This window comes from Bombina bombina, chromosome 6 (genome assembly GCF_027579735.1).
Source record: "Bombina bombina isolate aBomBom1 chromosome 6, aBomBom1.pri, whole genome shotgun sequence".
NCBI classification, from domain to species: domain Eukaryota; kingdom Metazoa; phylum Chordata; class Amphibia; order Anura; family Bombinatoridae; genus Bombina; species Bombina bombina.
Window position 1 is genome coordinate 725,279,295 of NC_069504.1, and position 25,394 is coordinate 725,304,688.

Here is a 25,394-nt window from a genome sequence, read left to right on the forward strand (position 1 = left end):
AAAAATTATTACAAATTATTTTACATACTGTAATTTTTTAAATTAATACATATTTTACAGAATGTATAATAATTTAAAATAATTTTTAAATATTTTAATATTTCCGTCTCTAAAGGTAAAGTACACTTTAATGTGTTTCCAACGGTCCATTTATCCTGTTGGAGTGCATTTAATTGTTTGCAAACATACTCTTTACCTTTATTTTGTTATTTGAAATAGCACGTTTTGCCTGTTGTATCCACCTATATTGTTATGGGCATTTCAACAATAGATGACAGCATTTCAAATATTTGGAACACATTAAGGGTAAACAATTTTTTATAGTATGGTTTCCCTTTAAAGGGACAGTAAAGCCAAAATTAAACTTTGACGATTCAGATAGAGCATGTGATTTTAAACTACTTTCCAATTAACTTATATTATCAATTTTGCTTAGTTCTATTATTATCCTTTGTAAAGAGTAATCCTAGATAAGCTCAGGAACGTGCAAGTGTCTTAAGACATCTGGAAGCTGTGTTTGCAGCATTGTTTATAGCAATGTTATACATAGTTGCAAACACTGCTGCCATAGACTGCTATAGAGACATGCTCCTGATCTCCTATCAAAATAAACTTTCATGATTCAAATAGGGCAAGTCATTTTAAACAACTTTCCAATTTACTTTTATCATCAATTTTGCTTTGCTCTCTTGGAATTCTTAGTTGAAAGCTAAACCTAGGTAGGCTCATATGCTAATTTCTTAGACTTTGAAGGCCACCTCTAATCTGAAATATGTTAACAGTTTTTCACCACTAGAGGGTGTAAGTTCATGTGTGCCATATAGATAACATTGAGCTCACGCACGTGAAGTTACCTAGGAGTCACCATTGATTGGCTGAAATGCAAGTCTGTAAAAAGAATTGAAATAAGGGGGCAGTTTGCAGAGGCTTAGATACACGGTAATTACAGAGGTAAAATGTGTATTATTATAACTGTGTTGGTTATGAAGAACTGGGGAATGGGTAATTAAGAAATTATCTATATTTTTAAACAACAAAATTCTGGTATTGACTGACCCTTTAAGTCTTCAACAAACGATACCATGAGAAAAAAGAATATATGATCATAGAAGTCAATTGGAAAGTTGTTTAAAATTGCGTGCTCTTTCTGAATCATGAAAGTTTAATTTTGAATTTACTGTCCCTTTAAGTTTTGTTAATATAATGTCTGTCTCATCTATGTAATTTACCATGTGTAGCTCTGCGTATGATGTTGGTGTCTTAGAAATAGTTAAAATTACCTACTATGAGCTGAGGGGGATCCTGTCCAGGCATAAATTATACTCTCATATACAGACAAACAGACAAAACAAAGAAGGAAGGAAATATTGGTGAAGAGAATTCTGCCCTAAAGAGATAAAACTTGTAAAAAAAAAAAAAAGTGAAACACGCACAATGAGAGGGAGGGGCAGAAGAATCATTGGTAATCCTGCCTTGCGGATTGTTAAAACAGCATTGAAAAGAACAGACTGTAATTAATGGATGGCTGAGTAAGCATAAAAAAAAGGAACAAATAAAACAGAAACTAAAAACTTCCATATCTTCCTGCTGATTTCATTTTGAGTTTGTCTTTTTGTTTCCTTATCTTAGTTTTTACCCTGTTAATGAATTGATATATGTGGACTTAAAAAGTACAAAGAAAATAGTGTACAGCAAATACAAATTATACTGAGTGTGTTTTATAGGAATCCTTTCCTGCGGGTAACTGTGAATTCTCATGAAGTATCTCACACTCTGTAATAGATGTGAAACATGCCCCAACTTGCTGCCAGGTTAATAACTCAACTTCATGAAACACAAAAAGGGAAAGTTTCCTTTTAACCCATTTAGATCTAATTATCTAATAACTACTAAAATTAAAGAATAGCTCCACACAGCAAATATCGTTATTAATTTCCCTCTTTCTTGTGCTCTGAAATTTACCTCAGAATGTTTGTTCTCTGTAATTATTTTCTTATAGAACAAAATATTATAACTAGTTACTGAAGTGCTGTAAGTAAATCTTAAACAATTAAGCGGAGCCGGAGCTTTTATAAGGCAGAGCAGGCAGCTTTATTAGGTTGCACAAAGTTGCACTGCAGCAGAGCATCTAAAAAGTATTCTTTGTTAAAGGGACACTGAACCCAATTTTTATCTTTCGTGATTCAGATAGAGCATGAAATTTTAAGCAACTTTCTAATTTACTCCTATTATTAATTTTTTTTTTCCGTTCTCTTGCTATCTTTATTTTAAAAAGAAGGCATCTAAGCTAAGGAGCCCGCCAATGTTTGGTTCAGAACACTGGACAGCACTTGTTTATTGGTGGGTGAATGTATCTACCAATCAGCAAGAACAACCCAGGTTGTTCACCAAAAATGAACCGGCATCTAAACTTACATTCTTGCTTTTCAAATAAAGATACCAAGAGAATGAAGGCAATTTGATAATAGGAGTAAATAGAAAGATGCTTAAAATTGCATGCTATATCTGAATCATGAATGAAAACATTTGTGTTCAGTGTCCATTTAATGTCTGCTTTTTGTTTAATATGTGGGATTAGGGGGTGTGACATGCACCATTGTCAATTATTTAAATCCATAAACAATAAAATAGCCTTATATTGGTGTCTTTAATTAAATTAGTTACTTAAGCTTTTATTTCTGTAACATTTTCAGATACAAACAATTTGCCCTAAAATGTTGCAAGATAAGACATACCTTACACAAGTAAATACATGTGATCAATAATTTAAGAGTCTTATAAATTACTAATTTTGGGAATACCAAAAGCTGGCTGTACAAATGGTCTAGATAGATCTATCTGATATGAGCAGCTACTAGTTGTTGTTTTTTGTTTGTTGTTTTTTTAAATAAATCCAACATTAGAGGGATATGAAACCCAAAACTTTTCTTTCATGATTCAGATAGAGAATACAATTTTAAACATATTTCCCCCAAGGCAGAACATACAGTGATCTGAGATGTCATCGCAGAAAATGCAGCATGTCTGCAGAAAGAACAGAACACATGCAGGAACTGTTAGCGCTTGAACTTTGTAGTACTGCTCCACATTAGAGAGTGCTCTTCAAACAGAGCTGTGCTCTGGTTGCAGTGTGTAAGTTTTCCTTAACACAGTGCATCCAAAGCAAAGTGCTGTTTGAAGTGATCAGTCAAATATGCAGTAGCTCTGCAAAGCAACAGCACATTGCTTGTTGCCTAGCTCTCAGAGATTTTTTCAAATCCGCCCCCTAGCCTTTCCCAGTCTGCAAAGCTGTTTATTCTGAATTTAAGACGTTAGTATGAGCATTGCATCTTTTTTATTACTACATTTCTATGTTAGAGCAAGATAAAAGGAAACAGATTTATTCAAGACATTTTAAAAAAAAAAAAAATGTTTGTATGCAGCTAATTTGCAATGCTTTATTCTTCAGTTAACTAACACATTGCACTTGAACTGGTCCCTTAGTGTAACTCTCTAATTTAAATTTATATGTTATTTAAAAATGACATGGAGAAAAATTTTCACTAAAAAAAATCTCATTGCAGAAAGTAAAGAAAAGTTCTGCCTCTGGGCATATATCTAATTTACTTCTATTATCTAATTTATTTAATTCTCTTGGTATCATTTGTTGAAAAAGCAGTAATGCACTAATGGTTTCTAACTGAACACATGGGTGAGCCAATCACAATCTATGTATATATATATATGCAGCCACCAATCAACAGCTAGAATTTAGGTTCTCTGCTGCTCCTGAGCTTGCCTATATAAACCTTTCAGCAAAGGATAACAAGAGAAGGAAGCAAATTAAATAAAAGAAGTGAATTGGAAGGTTGTTTAAAATTGTATTTCCTATCTGAATCATAAAATATTTTTGGGGGGTTTCATGTGACTTTAACAGTTACGATTAGATTGTAATGATCATATTTACTTATGATTACTTTTGAGAGGAAAGAAGCAGATTAACACAACAAATGAGACTGCATGAAAAACAAGTCAAATTCACCTTAGCTAAATATAAATGTATATAAACTTGCCCTTTGACCATGCTGTGTTTTGATTGGTTAGTTGCTTACTGTAGCTAGAAATTGCATCTAACATTACATTGCTGTTTTTGACTGTCTTCTGCTCTGGCACAAGAATACTAATGAATACCACATTCTGGATCAGTTTGTATTTCTAATATTGTTTATGCATAGCAATAACCCTTGGAATTTGCCTCCATGAAGGGTATGTGGTAATCCAAAAGCAGACCTATGGTCTTGTGTGCCTAAAGGTATAGACTGCACCTTACTTATGGGGCTCTTAAAAAAGAACTAGATGCATAGGATTTTTGAGTTTCAATTATTATTAGGAAAACTGTTTGCTCTTTAGATAGACATAGAAGTGTCCATTCTAAACTGCTCAACTGGACATCATTAACATTCTTTATCAGTATGTAAATTACCTTTAGGATTTGTCTAACTAGAGGTTATAGGTTAAACTACTTTGACCTCTTGCTTATTGTGCCAAAAGGGATACGTTGCACTTAACTAATGTTACCCAAGAAGGTTGAAACATATAGCTTGAGTGAATGCGTGATGTATACCCACCAATCAGAAAAAGGCATGTACAAGGTAGCCCTCAGTTTACGCCGGGGTTAGGTTCCAGAAGGAATGGTTGTAAATCGAAACCGTTGTAAATTGAAACCCAGTTTATAACGTAAGTCAATTCGAAGTGAGGGAGTTAGGTTCCAGGCCCCTCTCAAAATTGTCATAAGTAACACCTAATACATTATTTTTAAAGCTTTGAAATGAAGACTTTAAATGCTAAACAGCATTATAAACCTAATAAAATAATCACACAACACAGACTTTACTTGCATTTTTCTGCAAACAGTTCTTTCTATGCATTCCAATCTGGACTAATTTATAGACAGGAAGATCTTGTTCCTTTGCATGCTGCTCGATAGCTCAGGTTCAGTTAAACTGATTAATTTCAGCTTGCTTGGCTTGCATATATTTGCTGCAACACAAGCGGACAGCTCCACACTGCTTCTCAATGATTTTCAATAGCAGTCACATGACTGAAAAAAAGGTTGTTATTCTGAAACGGTGCAAATTGAACCGTTGTAAACCGAGGGCCACCTGTATATAATTGTGTCTATGATAGAATGTCAACTCCTACATCCTAATAATCAAACTGCTATGTTAAAGATCACAGTTTCAAATGACACTTAAAAATACTAATAGTTTTCTTTTGTATATATCTATATCAGAGTTTAACCAAAAACAACTCAAGTTTACACAAATATTTTAGCTCACCTAAAATAGTAGTTGTGTGCATCTATATATAGAAAGTTCTGGGCTTGGGTCATTTTAACCACTAGGCTGCAATGCACCACACCTAAGAGATTGAATATATTTTTATTTATTATTATTCTTTAGAAATAAAATAGGGAAATGACCAAAACATTACGTTCATATCTGAGTTCAAGTTAACACAGAAAGTCAAATAAATTCATTATTTCTAAAATGGCTCCCACCTTTCTAAATAGCTACTACAATGTTAGTTGTGGCTTTTAACATTTTGGATCCACTTATAAACAAGCCAAAATCAACCAATGGCTTCATAAAATAAGCGACTCCTCAACATTCTGATTACACTTACATTTTAAGCAAAAATTGATGCTAAAGGATGATCAGCGTTTGTGGAGGAGCCAATAATGCTGTTGAAATCCTGTTGATGACTGGATGGTAATATCCCAGAAGGAGTTATGCTTTGCTGAAATTAATGGAAGACGCTGCAGTAACTTGCAACAGTAAAGTAATTTGCAAAGGTTGAAATATTCACCCCTAAAAAGGAAATAGAAGAAACCGATCAGAAACATTTTAAGAAAAAATTAGAGGAAGATAATTTGTGGGTACATAACCAGTGCTGCTTTTAGTGTGAGTCCCAATACTGTAGTGCTATGACCTCCACCTTTATTGCAATTGCATTATATATTGGCATTAGAAGACTGAAAAATTGTTTTTCAAATTGGAGCATTCATGGTGAGAACCTCCCAACTGTCCCTATTTAATAGGGACAGTCCTAATTCTAATGTGCAGAACTTCCCTTAGCCCAACCCAGATGGGCACACCAATTACTATAATCCTGCCCACTATACACCTGTGACCACACACCCTCCTGACATGACTAAGGCCAATTGTGGGCCTGAAATGTCCTTCATGACCCTTATGTAGTGACAATAAAAGTTTATTGTCTAGAATTCATCTTCTTACTGCACCCCCTCCTGACACAATCACACTGGCAAATACAATATGAAACAATATTTATTAATAGTAAAAATTTAAAAGGGCATTAACACCACTTGTTTTTGTATAAAAATTGTTCTTTGTTCTACACTCCCTAGAGAAGCCAAAAACAAAAAGCAAAATCTGTAACATTAGTTTTTAAGATGCTGCAAATTCCATATACCAGTTATTTTATTTTCACCATTTGCAAATCCCAGGACTTTTGGACTCTTTAGGGAGTGTGGTACAAAGCACATTTTTACACAAAATCAAGACATATTTAAGCTTGCGTTGGAAATTCCTTGCTTTAAGTACATCCTAACAGAAATTTTCAATTCTAAATTATGATCTCCCTTAAATCTTTGTAAATAAATCTTTTTTCTTATCTATTTGGTTAGGAGATGGAGTCTATTTTCACTTTTCCTGCATGCAGTGTATGAGGGCAGGACATAGAGTTTCAGTTCAGAATTTCCTTTAGGGAGCATTTAAAGCCAGGAATTTCCTGATGTTTATCATTTGAGGAGAGAACTCAAACTCTGACGTTAATGTAATGTTTCTTTTGCCTATGGATTTATTAATAGCCAACATACACAACAATGGCCTACAACTGCCACAAATCCTACAAAACAGCATAAAATAAAACTTACTGTTACTGAAGGATTAAAGGGCTGTGATTCAAAACATGTTTTTAAATATCAAACAAATATCCCTACTATATTAGTTGCAAATTGGGGTTCAAATACTTGTAAAACCGGATCAATAGAAAATGATTAAATAGACCTAAAAGAACCTCCAGAACAAAGGGACCTGTACCGGGGTTATGTGTGTGTGTTTTTTATTTTTTTCCCCTCTTTCCCCCTCCCTCACCACGTTCCCCCCTTTTTTTCCTGCTCCCTCCCCTGACTATTCTTGTCGACTGACTTTTCTTATCAGATATTGGTTCAGTTTCACCATCTTTTCCCACCTTTTTCATGTCCCTTTATAGCATGGAATAGCTACACTAGTATTCTCCTACCGTTGGTCAATGGACCTTATCTTATTCTATTCTTTTTTCTGTATCTTGAATACTATGCAGTTAACCTGGGCATTTAAGCATATATATATACTGTTCTTGATATCTGACAATGTACAGTTTATTTTTATCTATATATGTAATGTGATGCTCATTTCCCAATAAAGCTTTTTTTTTTTTTTAAAAAATACTTTTAAAACACTCCTGCTGATAATGAATATTGCACCTGTACAGTGTTTTTGTGAGAAAACTAAAAAGAATAAGAATGTTAAAATGTTAGAGACACTAAAGTCAAAATTATTGTACTCTAGATTTTTCTTTGTATATGTTTTGTACATGATCAATTTATATAGCCTATCTGGGAGTGTTTTTGTAACAATGTATAGTTTTGCTTATTTTTTATATAACATTGTGTTTTGTATTGTCTCTTTATTATACATTTTTTGATAATGCAAATCTACAATTTTTAACAACTTTCAAATTTACTTCTATTATTTAATTTGCTTCCTTCTCTTGTTATCCTTTGCTGAAAGCTTTATCTAGGAAAGCTCAGGAGCAGCAGAGAACTTAGGTGCTAGCTGTTGATTGGTAGCTGCATATATATATATATATATATATATATATATATATATATATATATATATATATATATATCAATTGTGATTGGCTCACCCATGAGTTCAGTTAGAAACCATTAGTGCATTGCTGCTACTTCAACAAATGATACCAAGAGAATGAAACAAATTAGATAATAGAAGTAAATTAGAAAGTTGTTTAAAATTGTATGCTCTGTGTGAATCATGAAAGAAAAAACTTGGGTTTCATGTCCCTTTAATGAAAAGTGATATGATAAGGAGGAGCAGAAACCTCAGCTCTATATACAATATAGGCTGTCCAGTAAATCAAATGTAAAAAAAATAAAGTATCCATGAGCATCTGTAGGGGTAGCTGGGGACAGTCGCCTCCTCTACATAGTTGTCCCCCCCCCCCCACCCCCGCGTGCTCTCCCAACCATAATCTATTTGTGTACACATAAACCTAAATATTTAATTATTTAATCAATAGGATTTGATGTTGTCACTAATTAGTGACCCCTATACCTTAGACTGGGTAATCATGTGTACTCCGCTTCTATATAGTTCTTGGTTCTGATCACAACCTCATCTATAAAAACTTTTACTGGTCATCCACTATAAATTTGAGAAGAAAAGAACCTTGTTGTAATCATCACCTGGTTGGTTTGCCAAAATGTGGATATGGGCTGCTCTCTTGTAGGTTCCCTATTGTTTTATCCCTGGGCAGCAGTACTCTGTATGCTGTGACCCCCATCTCTAGCACTTTGTGCTGTAACAGGTGTAAGGTGTTTGCTAACGCTGTAACAGGTGTAAGGTGTTTGCTAACGCTGTAACAGGTGTAAGGTGTTTGCTAACGCTGTAACAGGTGTAAGGTGTTTGCTAACGCTGTAACAGATGTAAGGTGTTTGCTAACGCTGTAACAGGTGTAAGGTGTTTGCTAACGCTGTAACAGGTGTAAGGTGTTTGCTAACGCTGTAACAGGTGTAAGGTGTTTGCTAACGCTGTAACAGATGTAAGGTGTTTGCTAACGCTGTAACAGGTGTAAGGTGTTTGCTAACGCTGTAACAGATGTAAGGTGTTTGCTAACGCTGTAACAGGTGTAAGGTGTTTGCTAACGCTGTAACAGGTGTAAGGTGTTTGCTAACGCTGTAACAGGTGTAAGGTGTTTGCTAACGCTGTAACAGATGTAAGGTGTTTGCTAACGCTGTAACAGGTGTAAGGTGTTTGCTAACGCTGTAACAGGTGTAAGGTGTTTGCTAACGCTGTAACAGATGTAAGGTGTTTGCTAACGCTGTAACAGGTGTAAGGTGTTTGCTAACGCTGTAACAGGTGTAAGGTGTTTGCTAACGCTGTAACAGGTGTAAGGTGTTTGCTAACGCTGTAACAGGTGTAAGGTGTTTGCTAACGCTGTAACAGGTGTAAGGTGTTTGCTAACGCTGTAACAGGTGTAAGGTGTTTGCTAACGCTGTAACAGGTGTAAGGTGTTTGCTAACGCTGTAACAGGTGTAAGGTGTTTGCTAACGCTGTAACAGGTGTAAGGTGTTTGCTAACGCTGTAACAGGTGTAAGGTGTTTGCTAACGCTGTAACAGGTGTAAGGTGTTTGCTAACGCTGTAACTGGTGTATGGTTTTGGCTAACATGTAGGAATGGTGGTCTGGAAAAGACCAAGGGAAGCTGGTTATTGCCTCTGGGCACTATATAAAGAGCAATGGCACTGTATCCTCCAGTGCACCTCTGTCCAGCCATTATGTAGCAGCAATAGAAACTTTAGCTAGATGCTGGCTGCAAACCACTGGGCTGAAGCCACCATATACATCCAGAGGGGGCCCTGCCAGCAAGATGAGTGAATGACATAAGAGCAACTGCAAATAAGTGCACATGAAGGTGCGAAAGGGAGCCACACTTACATAATTATTGAAAATGTGCCCTGAGTCACCCTAACCACAACCTCACTATCTATCAATTTATCTATCAATCTATCTAATCTATTTGTCCATGAGTCTGTCTGTTTGTCCGTTCATCTGTCTGTTTGTCAGTTCATCTGTCTGTTTGTCAGTTCATCTGTCTGTTTGTCAGTTCATCTGTCTGTTTGTCCCTTCATCTGTCTGTTTGTCAGTTCATCTGTCTGTTTGTCAGTTCATCTGTCTGTTTGTCCGTTTGTCTGTCTTTGAAAATCAAACTTACAATGAGTTTTTCTAAAGACTTTATCAGCTTCCTTGATACAACAATATCCATCACAAATTGCAAACTGCACTCATCTGTATATAGGAAACCGACAGATGCAGCTAACGCCATGCTCTAGCTCCCACTTTAAAATAAATAATCTACAGCCAGGCTACCAGATATCACAGAAGTTGTTCAGATATCAAGGATCGTGATAAACACCTTATCACTCTGTCCCAATCATTCAAACAAAAGAACAAATTACTCTGCCCTAAATATCCCACATGAACACCTATTACAATACAGGAAGAAGAAGAATATACATATGCCAATAGTAGTTAAGTACAACCCTGTTCTAGAGGGGACACGAAAAATTATAAAAGACTTACAGCCACTACTCACAGAGGATCCCACACTAAAAAAACTCTTTCCACAACTCCCAATCATGGCATTCAGACAACCACCTAACCTTAAACAGAAAATGGCCCACAGAAAACACTCAGAAGCACCAAGCGCTGCAATAAACTCTATGCAAACTATGTCGTCACATTTGTGAAAACAGCACAGCAAAACACAATACATCTTACAACATTAAAGTGTCATAATCATATATAAATACATACATGATACACTGCATGTGAAGTGGGATGTTATATTGGAGAAACAAGCCAAAAACTACAATTTCAAAGGAACGTGCACAGACACTCAATCAAAAATCACTGTGAAACCAAATACTGCAGTCCTGCTGGTCGCCATTTCACCTAGACTGACCCCTTCATCCAAAACTTCAAAATCAATATTCTCAGAGGCAACTTCAAAAACTCCCTAGAAAGAAAAACATTTGAAATGAAAATTATATTGCACTTGAACCCTTTAAATAGCGCACTAGATGCTGACACTGGATTCTTGACACATTTCTAAAACTTTTTGGAATATACATATGGTTAATTATATTTAATATTTTACACCTTCCATACATAAACACATAGCTAAGCTTATGTTCACCCCATGCCATTGTTTGATCTTCCTTCTGTGTGTATACTGAGAAAAATGTATATGTTCATATATGTGTGCAAGTAGCTGTCTATATGGTACTTTTATATTTTCTTCCTGTATTCATAAATGCACATGTTCATACATCTCGATACCAAGCAGAGATATATATATATATATATATATATATATATATATATATATATATATATTAATTGGAAAAAGACAAGCACAGTAAACCCTATCCAGCACAAACACATAAAGTCGCAATAATGTATAAACTCTCTGGAACTGTGAACCACTCAAAGCCATACACGCAACACAGTTGTCAAGATGCAACAGAATAATTTATTCACTAAATATAAAGCAAAAACATGCAATAATGAAACAAACAAAGAAAATTGATACAATTCATCTTGTATATATACCCAATAATCATTCGTTACCCCAAGCACAAACAAGAGAGCTCATATTACTTGGCAAAAGAAACAGTGCGTCCACTGATTGAAGTTACATATTGTGATCACAAAATATGCCAGTTAATGCAGTATGTAAGCTGTAAAGTTAGTAGCGTTGTAGCGTTATAGCTTGGTTAGTTTGAAACTGCACTTAAGGGAACCAGAGAGCCAATGTCCTCCTGTATTGTGTATTAACAATGGATCAATAAATTTGAAAGTGGTTACGAGCGTGTGTGGTAAATAATAACATACATACAAGATATATATATAATAAGATATATATATATATATATATATAAGATATATATATCTTTATGTTAGTATATACTAAAAGCATAGCTATATCTCTCCCTTGTCTGTTTTCTTACACTAGCTATTGTCACTCTTTTTACGCCTTTGACATCAGGCACCCTCATGATTTTACTCTGTAACACTTTCTGTCCTTTTAACCATCCTGTGTTTTAACATTTAGGGGCCTATTTATGATGGTGCAAGCGGACATGATCCGATATTTCAGATTCAGATTTCAGTTCTTGTGATCTGCTGGTGCAATACCGCCCTCTGCAGATTCACAGCCAATCAGCCGCTAGCAGGGGGTGTCAATCAACCCGATCATATGCGATCGGGTTTATTTCTGTCCGTGGCCTCAGAGCAGGCAGACAGGTTATGGATCAGCGGTCTTTAGAAACACAGGGCATCAAGCTCCATACAGATTTTTTGTAATAATTTGTAAATTATGCACACACATATATATATATATATAAATATATGCACTTGTATATAAAAAGAGGGCTATGGTGTGCAACTGTAGACATCTCCGCAATAAGTCTGTGAGTAATTGCAGAGTCTCAGCACTATGCCGATAAAACCCACTAAGCATGACTACAGCATCTGCACGTTATGCCCACACTGTGGTATACCAACCCAAGTGTTCTGATGCTTTATAACCTTTTAATAAACTGTTTCTTATTTCACCCCACCCGTGCTAATGTTTCACATGCCCTTAGTTATGAGTAACACCCTTTGGTTAGTTTAAGTGCGGGACTTGCACAGGCACAAACTTACTGAACTTGTTAACCACACACATCATAAATATTCCTTCAAACACAGTGCTTCTGGGTATTCAACAAAAAGTGAAAAGAGTAAAAGGATCTAAAAGTGACATTCTAATGCAATTTTTGCATAAGTCTAATTTATTAGAGTGTGTAATTATTGAATTACAGATAGACCTTTTACAAAAATTACAAATCTATAGAAACGTTTATCTAATAATTTTTCTACAAAAATTCACCATTAAAGTCTATGAATATTTTTGTAGACAGATCATTTTAAATTTTCTTAGTGATTGTTATTGACTCTTATTTACGTTTAACCCACTATAAAGAAGTTAAAAACATTGTTTAAATGCCGTTCTGAAGCTGCATGCATTACATACAAGCTAAACAAATTATATAATTAAATCTAACCATGAAAATGAAATCACGTGAAATGCTATCACATGACCTTTGACCTAGACCAAAAAATTAATAGCCAATCAGCATCAGCAGTGCACAGTGCTTTACCGTGATCTTCTGAGATTTCACAGCAAACTTCCAAAAACTGATTAGGGAAATAACATGACTGTAATTGCACATCCCGGATGCACACCCCCTTGCAAGTCCTAGGACTATCATCTTGATTGGCTGCTTAAACAATGGGATGTTACAATGGGATGTGACCTCTGAGGAAGGTTTAAGGTAAAATATCTTCTTTTGTTCAGGTGATATTTTCTGGTCAGCTTTTTAAAGCTATGCTGCATCACTGCATGTCCCTTTAAATCTAGCCATGGAAGAGAAATCACTTGAAATGCTATCACATGACCTTTAACCAAGACCACAAAAACATTTACCCATAGACAATGTGAAACAGGGAGTGGATTAATGTAATTATGTATATAATTATATAATTATTTTTATTAACTATGATGATGTACATGGGGGGGGGGGGGTCAAAGCAACAGTGGAGGTACTGGCAGGCAGATGATGTACTCAGTGACATTTTTGAACAAGTACAAATGAGTATTGACTCCCCGTGAACTGATTTTGCAGCTCAGACACATTTTATTTTTAACAATAAAATAATGCAACAATGTAGTTAAGAATCTATGCAAGGTTAAAAATGATACTGGATAATGTCATAGTTCTGTGCATTATAGTAAATAGTATAAAATGTGACACCTACAAGAATCTGTCAACAACAACAATTCTGATGTATGTGTGTGCATGTATATATGTATATGAGTGCATGTATGTATGTGTGTGAGTATGTATATATGTATATGAATGCATACATATGTGTGTGCATGTGTATATGTATATGAGTGCATGCATATGTGTGTGAGTATGTATATATGTATATGAATGCATACATATGTGTGTGCATGTGTATATGAGTGCATGTATGTATGTGTATGTATATATGTGTATGAGTGTATGTATGTATGTATGTGTGTGCATGTGTATATGAGTGCATGCATGTATGTGTGTCCATGTATATATGTGAATGAGTGCATATAAGTGTGTACATGTGTATATGAGTGCATGCATGTATGTGTGTGTATGTGTATATGAGTGCATGCATGTATGTGTGTGCATGTATATATGTGTATGAGTTCATGCATATGTCTGTGTATGTGTATATGAGAGCATGCATTTATGTGTGTGCATGTATATATGTGTATGAGTGCATGTATGTATGTGTGTGCATGTATATATGTGTATGAGTGCATGTGTACGTGTGTGTATGTGTATATGAGTGCATGCATGTATGTGTGTGCATGTATATATGTATATGAGTGCATGCATATGTCTGTGTATGTGTATATGAGTGCATGCATGTATGTGTGTGCATGTATATATGTGTATGAGTGCATGTATGTGTGTGCATGTGTATATGAGTGCATGCATGTATGTGTGTGCATGTGTATATGAGTGCATGCATGTATATATGTGTATGAGTGCATGCATGTATGTGTGTGCATGTATATATGTGTATGAGTGCATGCATGTATGTGCATGTATATATGCGTAGGAGTGCATGTATGTGTGTGCATGTGTATATGAGTGCATGCCTGTATGTGTGTGCATGTGTATATGAGTGCATGCATGTATATATGTGTATGAGTGCATGCATGTATGTGTGTGCATGTATATATGTGTATGAGTGCATGCATATGTCTGTGTATGTGTATATGAGTGCATGCATGTATGTGTGTGCATGTATATATGTGTATGAGTGCATGCATGTATGTGTGTGCATGTATATATGTGTATGAGTGCATGCATGTATGTGTGTGCATGTATATATGTGTATGAGTGCATGTATGTGTGTGCATGTGTATATGAGTGCATGCATGTATGCGTGTGCATGTGTATATGAGTGCATGCATGTATGTGTGTGCATGTGTATATGTGAATGAGTGCATATAAGTGTGTGCATGTGTATATGAGTGCATGCATGTATATATGTATATAATTGTGTAAGTATATGTTTGTATGTGTACATGTGTGTGTGTGCACAAAACCAGGGGGCAACAATGGTGTTGGCTACATAGTATTGTAGTGTGTTTTAAATAAATGTATCATTCCCTTTATTACATAGTACAACATTTCCCAGAGTTTTTCCGGGACAGACCTTGTGGACTGGGGCCCCACCTTTGTTTTGTGGGTGGAACTAAAATGTAAAATGTGTGTTGTGGGCAAGTACTCTTGGCTCATTATCGTTATTATCAGTTATTTGTTGGTCCCTGCAATACAACAAAAGTTTTAAAGAGATTTTAGGTTGTGCACCTAGTTGCTCTTCTCTAGCCCCCCTCCCCCAAACACACACACACTCCCCACTACCACCAAACAAAATTGTCTAGTTTTTTTACTTAAAATGCCAGAGAAACACAGAAGGAATGTATATAAACACAGCTTTAGCCCCTTATACTACACGGTCTATGGAGCCTCCCACTGCACGGTGACACTGAGCCTATGGTACATGAAGTATGTTCCTACTTCAGCAGGGTATTGTAAAACACAAAGACATGAGAGAAATATAATGCATGAAGTATATTGTTCCTGCTATGGGTGATGCAGTATCAGACAAGAAGAAATATAGACTGTGTAGCAACCCCCCCCCCCCCCAAAAAAAACAAACAAAAAAAAAAAACATTGAAGACCAATTGTAACAGACAGCAGTGTAAATTTTAAACACTATGAAACATTTTTTTGTGTGAACCTTTATTCTGAAGGCTATAAATCTTACTTGCTATGCTGCAGTACAAGAATGTTTTTACAGGCATTCCATGATCAATAATCAGTAATATCACAATTGGAACTTGACTCCTACACTATGTTGATATCAATGCAAATGATAAATTATTTGACTGGCTTGACAAGGTAAAAATATTTAAAGTTTTTTTCATGGCAGGTCTATGTAATTTCATTATTTTTAGATAACTTGTTTTCATTAAAAAAAAAAAAAAAAAGAAAAAGAAAAAAGGCAACTCTCAAAACCATTAAAACTTGACATTTTAAATGTGTCATAGATTTTCTGGATTTCCATCACCTTTTTATTTTTTTAAATAGTCTTTTATTTGAAGATTATTAAAAACATTTAACAAAAGGAAAACATTTTGACAGTATGAAGACAAATAAATCTCAGTGATGCTAGTCTACCAACAACTGTACTGTCAACGTAAAATGATGAAAAGCAACATAAAAATATAGTCAATTTTATTTAAGTGAAATCCTCATTTTGTAGATTCATATAGGCCAATGTAAGTAGCTATTATCAAGGCCCAAATGGGGCCAACTGAGCCAGAATGAAATCTAATTAGCTACATTTTTGACCTACAGGGTTGTATTCATAAGATAGCTATGGGTCAGTAAAGGTTTTATATAAAAAAAAACAGGTGAAGTAGTTAGGATTATTCTTCTTCATCCTTCAATATAGAGGAGTATAAGTAAATGAAGGAAGATAGATGTCAGTTATAAAGAACTAAATAAGCATGTAATCCAATGTATTAATTAACCCATTACAATTGGAGGTCTTGTTGTATAAATGTAAAGTGAGTAAGGGGAGGGGGGAGTTCAGCGGGTAAGCACCGCTATATGAGTTGGATGGATATAAGGTACTGAGATGTAATACATAGATGGTTTAGCAACTGATGTTTAATATGAAATATATATAGAGAGGGCTAGTACACTAATAGAGACAGTCTGAGATCGAATCTACAGGGTGGGTACAAACCATCTAACCGTAGACTACAGCTTAAAGGGACACTGAACCCAATTTTTTTTTCTTTCATGATTCGGATAGAGCATGACATTTTAAGCAACTTTCTAATTTACTCCTATTATCAAATTTTCTTTATTCTCTTGGTATCTTTATTTGAAATGCAAGAATGTAAGTTTAGATGCCGGCCCATTTTTGGTGAACAACCTGGGTTGTCCTTGCTGATTGGTGGATAAATTCATCCACCAATAAAAAAGTGCTGACCAGAGTGCTGAACTAAGAAAAAAGCTTAGATGCCTTCTTTTCCAAATAAAGATAGCAAGAGAACGAAGACAAATTGATAATAGGAGTAAATTAGAAAGTTGCTTAAAATTGCATGCTCTATCTGAATCACAAAAGAAAAAAATTGGGTTCAGTGTCCCTTTAATTAGAGGGTATCCCCTTCAAACCTATAGTGGTCATTAATTGAATGTTCAATGCGGGGTAAACTATAGTCTGCATAATGTGAAAAGTACACCTTGTGCTGATACCAGTGCTAGCGGTGTTAAGGTACAAGGGTGCATGTAAAAGCAAGCATATAGAAGTACATAGGAGTTGCAGTGTAGGATATAGAACCCTCAATATGGATCAAATTGTAGTAGATAAAGCTCTATTGACAAAGACAAGAAATATCCTTTTTGGAAGCTATAAGTAATTGTATGGGCAATCATGGGAGCTTTGTTATATGCTTAAGAGGGTAGGAAAAAACATAAGGCATATTTAAAATCAGTAAAACATTATTATGAAGAAACAGCTGAAGAGTCTACGGTTCCATTGCGATATGAGATTTAGACAAGTTATGGTAACATAAGATATCCACAACTGGAGGGTCTTGAGTATAAGACAAGGAGAGTTGTAGAGTGATATATATTGGAGGACCTTCATATAATATATAAAAGCGCTATGAATGGTGCAGGGCATAATCTAGGATTCTCTTGTTTGGAGCATCTAAATTGGTACATGGGGGTACCGTATCAAGATGAGATCCATGGGAAAAGTCCCCAAGTATTGAAATTATGGAGCTAACATTATAGCTGGTAAACATCTATACATTCAAATTATATTTGCTTTGTCAAACATCTTGGAGGTATTTAGTGAAGGTAAAAAGGTACTTACAAAATTCTATTAATGTGTGCAGATAAAGTCTCCCAAGTTAGTTATATATAGTGTATGGGGGCTTGTCAGAAGGGAAGGCATGCATTCAAATCTATCTATGCGAATAGCTATAGGCTGTTACAGTATAATTTAACTCTGACTTTCAGATCTAAACATATAAACTGCAATACAAATATATGGTGGTATAGGTTACACGCTACTTTAGTGAAACATGTAAATTACATTGTCAAAAAATTATTATATAGATCACTGGGTTAAAGCTAGTTAGAGATAAAAAAAAAGACCCACAACTGGAGAGATTAACTATAACAAACGTTTCCTCAAGGCCATATAACCCCAATAAGGGATAGGGTAAAGTTCAGTCAACCCACACCAGAGGCAGGAAAACGTCTCGAGTGCCAAGAGTTACTGGGTAGTCCCAAGTGCTGGATCAATTTTAGGGCAATTTGGTTTCGAACAGCGTGGTACAGATTGGTTAGGGTGGTGTCAGTTAGTAATTGCGGGTCAGCCCGAATCCATGTGCTGGTATTTTTTATCTTCTTAAGTCTACCCATAAGTCCATACCTCCCCCGTAAAGCGGGTGCCTGATCGCAGATGCTCCAAACTCTGGTATAATTGCTAAAGCCCATCAGGAGGCCGGCCGCACCATCTCGATTTCTGCCTGATGCAAATTCCACATAGTATCTCTCACCTAGTATGGCAGGGATATAGCCGTCGGTGGTAGGTCTATTCTCCAGTAGGGGAGCAAGATGCTGCTCTTCTAGCCCAGAGGCCCAATATAAGCTGGCGTCCGTGTTTTCAGCGATGGTATGGTATTCATTTGTGACGGTTTGAGATTCTGTGCTGCAAGTGCTATCTACCATCTCCTCCGTCATTTTAAATACGCAACTTTCTCCTTCCCCACTTGCATTTCTGATGTCATGGAAGCTATGGAAGCTATTATTATTAGTGTCCTGTGTTCTAACAGCCCTAAGAAGGCCAGAAAGATCCTCATAATCATGGAACATCCGACACTCCAAGTCCTCAAGAAGCGCCTGAAAGTTGCTGCACCCTCCGGTAGATTTGAGTAGTATATACCGCTCTACCCGGTTAGCCCTCAAACCGGGAGGGGGGGGGGTAGATGTTACTGTGAAATGGGCCGCAGTAGTTCTTCTTAGTCGCGCTCAATTCTATCTTCCGTTAGATACAGTTGCTATAAAAGTGATATCACTAGAATCAGGAATGACTCCTTGTGAGGCAGGTACAGTTATAATAGCAAAAGCTGAAAATATAGTTAGTGAAAAACTCTACTTTTGCAAATATTAAGAGGAGCTAAGTAGTTGTGCGTCTGAACCTGTCTGCGGCTTGGTCACGCCCCCGATTTCCATCACCTTTAACACTTTCCAATTCACTTATGAAATAATGCAAACATAAAACAGTGATCTCAAATCACACAAAGCACACAGGGTCACACACTCACACAAACACTTCTCTCCTTACACGATACACACGCACACAGACATTCCTTTTTTTCCCCCCTATCACTCATTAGTCTAGAAAATAACTTTCAGGAAAAGGAAATACAAAGCCATTTTCTTAGTCCTTAGTGCCCGTCTGTCAAAGAAACTGTCTCTTTTTCAACTTAAAATATATCTAAATATAAAAAATAAAAACAGGAAAAAAAATACCTTCATTTATGTATTTTGGTCAAAGAAGAACAAAATTTAAATTTTCTTGAAACGTGACAAAAATATCATGTTTATGTAGTCTGTCATCATTTCACTTCCTGTTTTAAATATACTTTTCCTCTGTAAACTTGATATGACAGAGGAGACAAGAGCAATAAAGATAACGGAAAGACGCAAATCTTGAAAGTTCCAAAAATAGTTGTGTTTAAAGAAAGCCCACTGAAATATTTGAACTCACCCAAGAGTGCAAAATTACTGATCAAACAACTGTGAAAAGTATTTTATAGTGTAGGCATGTGCATTATTTGGGCGTAATTATTCGTTAGTGAAACAAAGCCTGAAAATGGAAGGGCTAACCAGTTTGGCTATTTATGGCATTGGACTTATTTGCAAAAAATGTGCAACACTCAAATACAGATATTTGTATATTACACTTTTTCTCTGCCATTTTTAGGCTTTGTTGTACTAAAGATTAACAAAGCGCAAAATAATGTTCATGCCTAATAGAGTGCAGTGTGCAATCACTTGCTACTCTGATCAGAAGAAAACTGATTTGGATAGAACATACAATTTTAAACAACTTTCCAATTTACTTCTATTATCAAATGTGTTTCATTGTCTTGTTATCCTTTGCTGAAGTAACAGCATTGCACTACTGGCAGCTAGCTAAACACATATAGTCAGCCAATCACAAGAGACAAATGTGTGCAGGCACCAATCAGCAGCTAGCTCCCACTAGTCTAGGATATGTGCATATTCGTTTTCAACAAAGGATACTAAGAGAATGAAGCACGTTTGAAAATTGAAGTGGATTTAAACATGTCTTAAAATGACATGCTCTCTCTAAATCATGCAAGTTTAATTTTGACTTTTCTATCACTTTAAGCAACTTTCTAATATACTCCTATAATCAATTTTTCTTCATTCTCTTAGTATCTTAATTTTAAAAGCAGGAATGTAAGCTTAGGAGCCAGATCATTTTTGGTTCAGACCCTGGGTAGCACTTGCTGATTGGTGGCTACATTCAGGGTTTCATATCCCTTTGATCACTCAGCTGGGCTGGTCTTTCAAAATTTCCAAGGCCGGTCTGATTTCCTAGTCAGGCCCTGTACTCTCCAAACAATAAAATAAAAAATTAAAATGCCCTTTATGACTGGTATTTCACAAATCTGAAACGCATTTAAAACATAATAAACACAACCTCACTCAATAAAAGCATATGAATAATTAAGAATTATTTTGGCTCTAATATTTTACATAAAAGGTACTTATGAATATGTAATATATTAAATACTCAAATATTATATAATGAAGTAATAATTCATAATTATACAAATGTATTTATTAATATATATATATATATATATATATATATATATATATATATATATTAGCTAGATATAGGTGGCTTTAAATTAATCAGTTTAGCACATATTTAAAATTCTATGTGTGTGATTCTAGAAGTGAGTTGATATCAGGTAAAGTTTGCAAGGGAAAAACAATTACGCCATCCTATTTGAATTGCTAGGCAACATTCTCTAGGAATGGCAAAGTTGCTGGACAAAAAAAGGGGGAGGTTTCCACTAAACACTTGACAAACTTTTTGTGCAGCTGTAAAATGTAATGAGCAAGTGGGTAAACCTAGTGAAAATCCAGCTAAATAGTTGAACAATTTGTGCCTTGAAGGGATAGAATGGTGAAAATGTAAATGTGCACAGGTGAAGTTCAGTTTAAAATAGAAGCATTTTTGCAGTACATTTCCATTAGCAAACAGGCTTCAAATAAAATGATTACTGTTTTGCAGCGGTATATGCACATATGCTATGAAAGTCTGTGCATGTGCGGTTTGCGTGTGCACATGTGTTTGTATTTGTGTGTTCATGTGTGTGTGTTATATTAATATAAAACAAGGATAATTATCAACAGTGTTTCTAGTTCTTATTTTTAGAACTAATAGTCATGTTATAAAATGTATTTTCATAATTATAAAAACATGGGAAAAAATGCACTACATATAAGTAGATAAAGTGTACACTATGGGGTAGATTTATCATACCCGGGCGGACATGATTCGCTATAGCGAATCATTTCCGCGCTGAATGCCGACAGCATACGCTGTCAGCATTTAACATTGCACAAGCAGTTCTGGTGAACTGCTTGTGCAATGCCGCCCCCTGCAGATTTGCGGTCAATCAGCCGCTAGCAGGGGGTGTCAATCAACCCGATCGTATTCGATTGGGTGGATTGATGTCCGTAGCTTCAGAGGCAGCAGATGAGTTAAGGAGCAGCTGTCTTAATACCGCTGCTTCTTAACTCCTTTTCTGGCGAGCCTGAAGGCTTGCGTGGAAACAGATGCATTAGGCACCATTTGAGGCTTGTTTAATCGGACCCTGTATGCTAAAAATGCAAAATGCACTGCTCAACTGAATAGCAGTAACCGTACAAAGCCTCACCCATACAAAACATCCTAAGGGCAGCTTATTCTGAATGTTCCAGGTATGGCAATAAGTGTGTAGCATGTTGCATAGTAATGATGCAGAAATCTGGAGGTTGCTCTCTAATCTCACTGGAATCAGTTAAAAAAAAACAGATTATTAGAGGTTAACTGCAGTTGGCAATATACAAAATAAATATGTACTGCAATAGTTTACATTAAAGGGAAAAAGGTGAAAATTAAAATGTTCATAGGTGCATTTCAGTTTTAAATAGGAAAAAAATTTGCAATATTCTTCCATTAGCAAAAAATGCTTCTAGTAAAAGTTATTACTGTTATAGTGGCATATGCACATATGCTAGGTGAATCATGTTACAAACGCCATGTCTGCTGGCTTAAGACATAATTTGAGTCATAGAAGCCAGTGCTGACTCTCTGAGAAGGGAAGGCCGCATTAAACATCAATCAATTTTACAAGTTGTGAGTTATGTGTTACGCAAGCGCAACACATAACAGAGTTAAAAAAGCTAAAATAAAAGTATAATAAAACATATTGAAATAAAGACACACACATATAAAATGTAAAATATATGTTTATTATAGAAATAAATGTATAAAAAGTGTTTTAAAGGGATATGATATATGACAAGGTGTGTGTATATATATGTATGTGTGTATATATATATATATATATATATATATATATATATATATATAAAAACGTCTTTGAGCACTTCCCTGTCAAACACCTTGTCATATACCATGTCCCCTTAACACAATGTTAACACTATTTTTTTGTTTTTTAAAATAAAAATACATTAAATAGCATTGTTATGCTAGATAGATTAGCTAGATTATATATTAGATTAGATAGATAGATAGATAGATAGATAGATAGATGATAGATAGATAGATAGATAGATATACACACACACACACAAAATAAAAATAACATTTTATTCCGAGTGAAGAGCAATGCTAGCGCTTGAGCGAAAGACAGAAAAGGGTTTTGTAGCTCCCCATAGAAGTATATCAATAGAGGGTCACCTGCATATGTTAGTGTGCTTGAGGCTTTCATTCGAGAGATAACTTTTAACTTTAAACTTGTAATATGAGTGCAAGAATAGGAACGTTATTGATGTAACTGGAACAGTGTTATCGCTCAATAGTGCTAATATTTTTGCACCCAACTTGTTCTACCCATATATTAGTTGTTTAATAGTGAAAACGTTTTAGTTTCCATAAAATACTTTAGTGTCTTTAAAGTGATGGTCCATGCCATATTGAAACCTAGGTTTGCCTTAGCAGATCTCTTCTGCTGAGGTCAATTACTGATTGAAATGTACAAACAACAGTTGTGCAGAATATAGAAATTTAAATTTAGCTATTAAGGTCCCTTTAAACTTGCTATAGTTCACACACAGCCATTGTTTGTACACTTATTTCTCCCAAATTGGTTGTGCTCATTACTTTATAGCAACTCAGGGGAATTGAAAGCCCACAGTTTCTAGATTTAATTTACTGGAAAAGGGAGCAAAATAAACAGTGAAGGTATATTACATAGTTGTTTTTACTACACACAATTAAATAAATGACTTCTATTATCACTTTTTCTTCATTCCTTGGTATCCTTCTTTGAAAAGCAGAGATGTAAGCTCAGACGCATGCATGTGTGTCTGGAGCACTATATAACAGCAGTTTAGTAAGTGTTATCCATTTGCAAGAACACTAGATGGCAGCACTATTTACTGCAATGTAGTGCTCCAGACATCTACTTGGGTATCTCTTCAACAAAGAATACCATGGGAACAAAGCAAATTTGATCATAGAAGTAAATTGGAAAAAAAATAAAACTGTATGCTCTGTCTGAATGACAAAAGAACATTTTGGGGATTCATATCCCTTTAATGAATTCTCCTTTGAAACTGTTTACGTTAAATTCCTGCAAATGCATTGCCGTACACTGCGTATCCTTCTTAAAACATAGGGCCCATCATAATCCTTTAGAAAAGCTTTTCAAATGGTTTTCAACAGAAAAGCACCCTTAAAGTCTAGGGGATTTTTTTGTAGATAAATCATTTGATAAGTTTTTCTAAAGTATTGTGATCGATCCCATAGTTACTAGTCATTATTCTGTTAATAATAATACAATGCTCTAACTAATTAGATAATTTAATTATTACATTAGGATGTCCCTTTAAAAGCAAGTTAGCAATTTACTTGCATTTGCATTAAAAAACATTTCCATTGAATGCTACAATAAGTATCACCATGTGATCTGCTGTAGATACGTTTTCTATTTAGGTCACACGCGCACGCGGCTGTCTACTGCGCATGCATGCGTCATGTTATCTCAGAGCACAGGGAGGCAACTACATACATATGAAATGTTTTGCAGTATTAGCAACAAGTAATGCACACGTTAAAAGCAATTATTCCTGCAGTGACAACTCAAACCGTCTGCCAATAAAATGCTTCTAAATGTTATGAAATAAACAGTTGTGAATTTCAATAGCTTACTCGATGTTCCTTTAGATGTAATATATACATTTATTTGTGTTTTCATAATAGTAGCTTTTTTTATTTATTATTTATATATTATTTATTGTGAATACAATTTGTAATTACTACCTTCCATATCAAACTATAGCAACTGAAATAGATATTTGAAACTGGGAAAAGATCCTCAAAATAAAATCATTTCTGTTAGTTTTTTTTCTTTCTTTAATTAACTAAGATTGACTAATTAATGGATTCATTACATCCCAATGTAAGACATAAGTATTCAGCATATACATTTCAATATTATGTGATCAATTTCATGCAGATTATTGTAATATGGCAAAATTATTATTTATTTTATTAAAATCAGAGCAAGTCAATATTTTTTTAATCAAACGTAAGTTTCTCAGAACTTTTGAAACAACATTTGTCTAAACTGATCAAAGGTTTTTTTCTAACAATATACTAATACAAGGTCTGCCAGTTTTGCAAGTTCCCATGGAGAATTCATAAAAGTTAAAATCTCATTATTATTCGTTCAGTAGCTCCCTTTGGGCTATTCACTATATTTTCAGATTAGAAGGCAAGATAACGTAGTGCAATAATATAGAAAAGGAGAGTTTCACTTTTTTAAAACCTTGAAGCAACTTAAATAAGAATTATTACCCTATATAAATCTTTATAAAATACTAAATATGAAGTCTAATATAAATTAAACTCAATTTATTTGGATACGTTATTGAAACCAGTTAAATCAGAGTTTTAGTTTAGACTTTGTTTTTTTATTTTATTTTTTAAAAGTGTATACAGCAAAACAATTTTAATTAGGTACAATTTCAATGCCTAACTTTTGTCAAGGGTCTGTGCAAAATGCATAAAACATTAT

At 35.0% G+C, this 25,394-nt stretch overlaps 1 protein-coding gene across 2 annotated transcripts in view; it reads right to left on the reverse strand.

Moving 5' to 3' along the window:
* Positions 1 to 25,394, reverse strand: part of S1PR5 (sphingosine-1-phosphate receptor 5) — a 44,160-nt gene that overhangs the window by 13,133 nt on the left and 5,633 nt on the right. The window contains exon 2 of one of the 2 annotated variants that reach the window (XM_053717924.1): positions 5,665 to 5,849. The exons of the other annotated variant lie outside the window; for it this stretch is intronic. The gene's annotated coding sequence lies outside the window, so the exon portion shown is untranslated. The remainder of the gene's footprint in view (positions 1 to 5,664; positions 5,850 to 25,394) is intronic. 2 annotated transcript variants of the gene reach the window in all.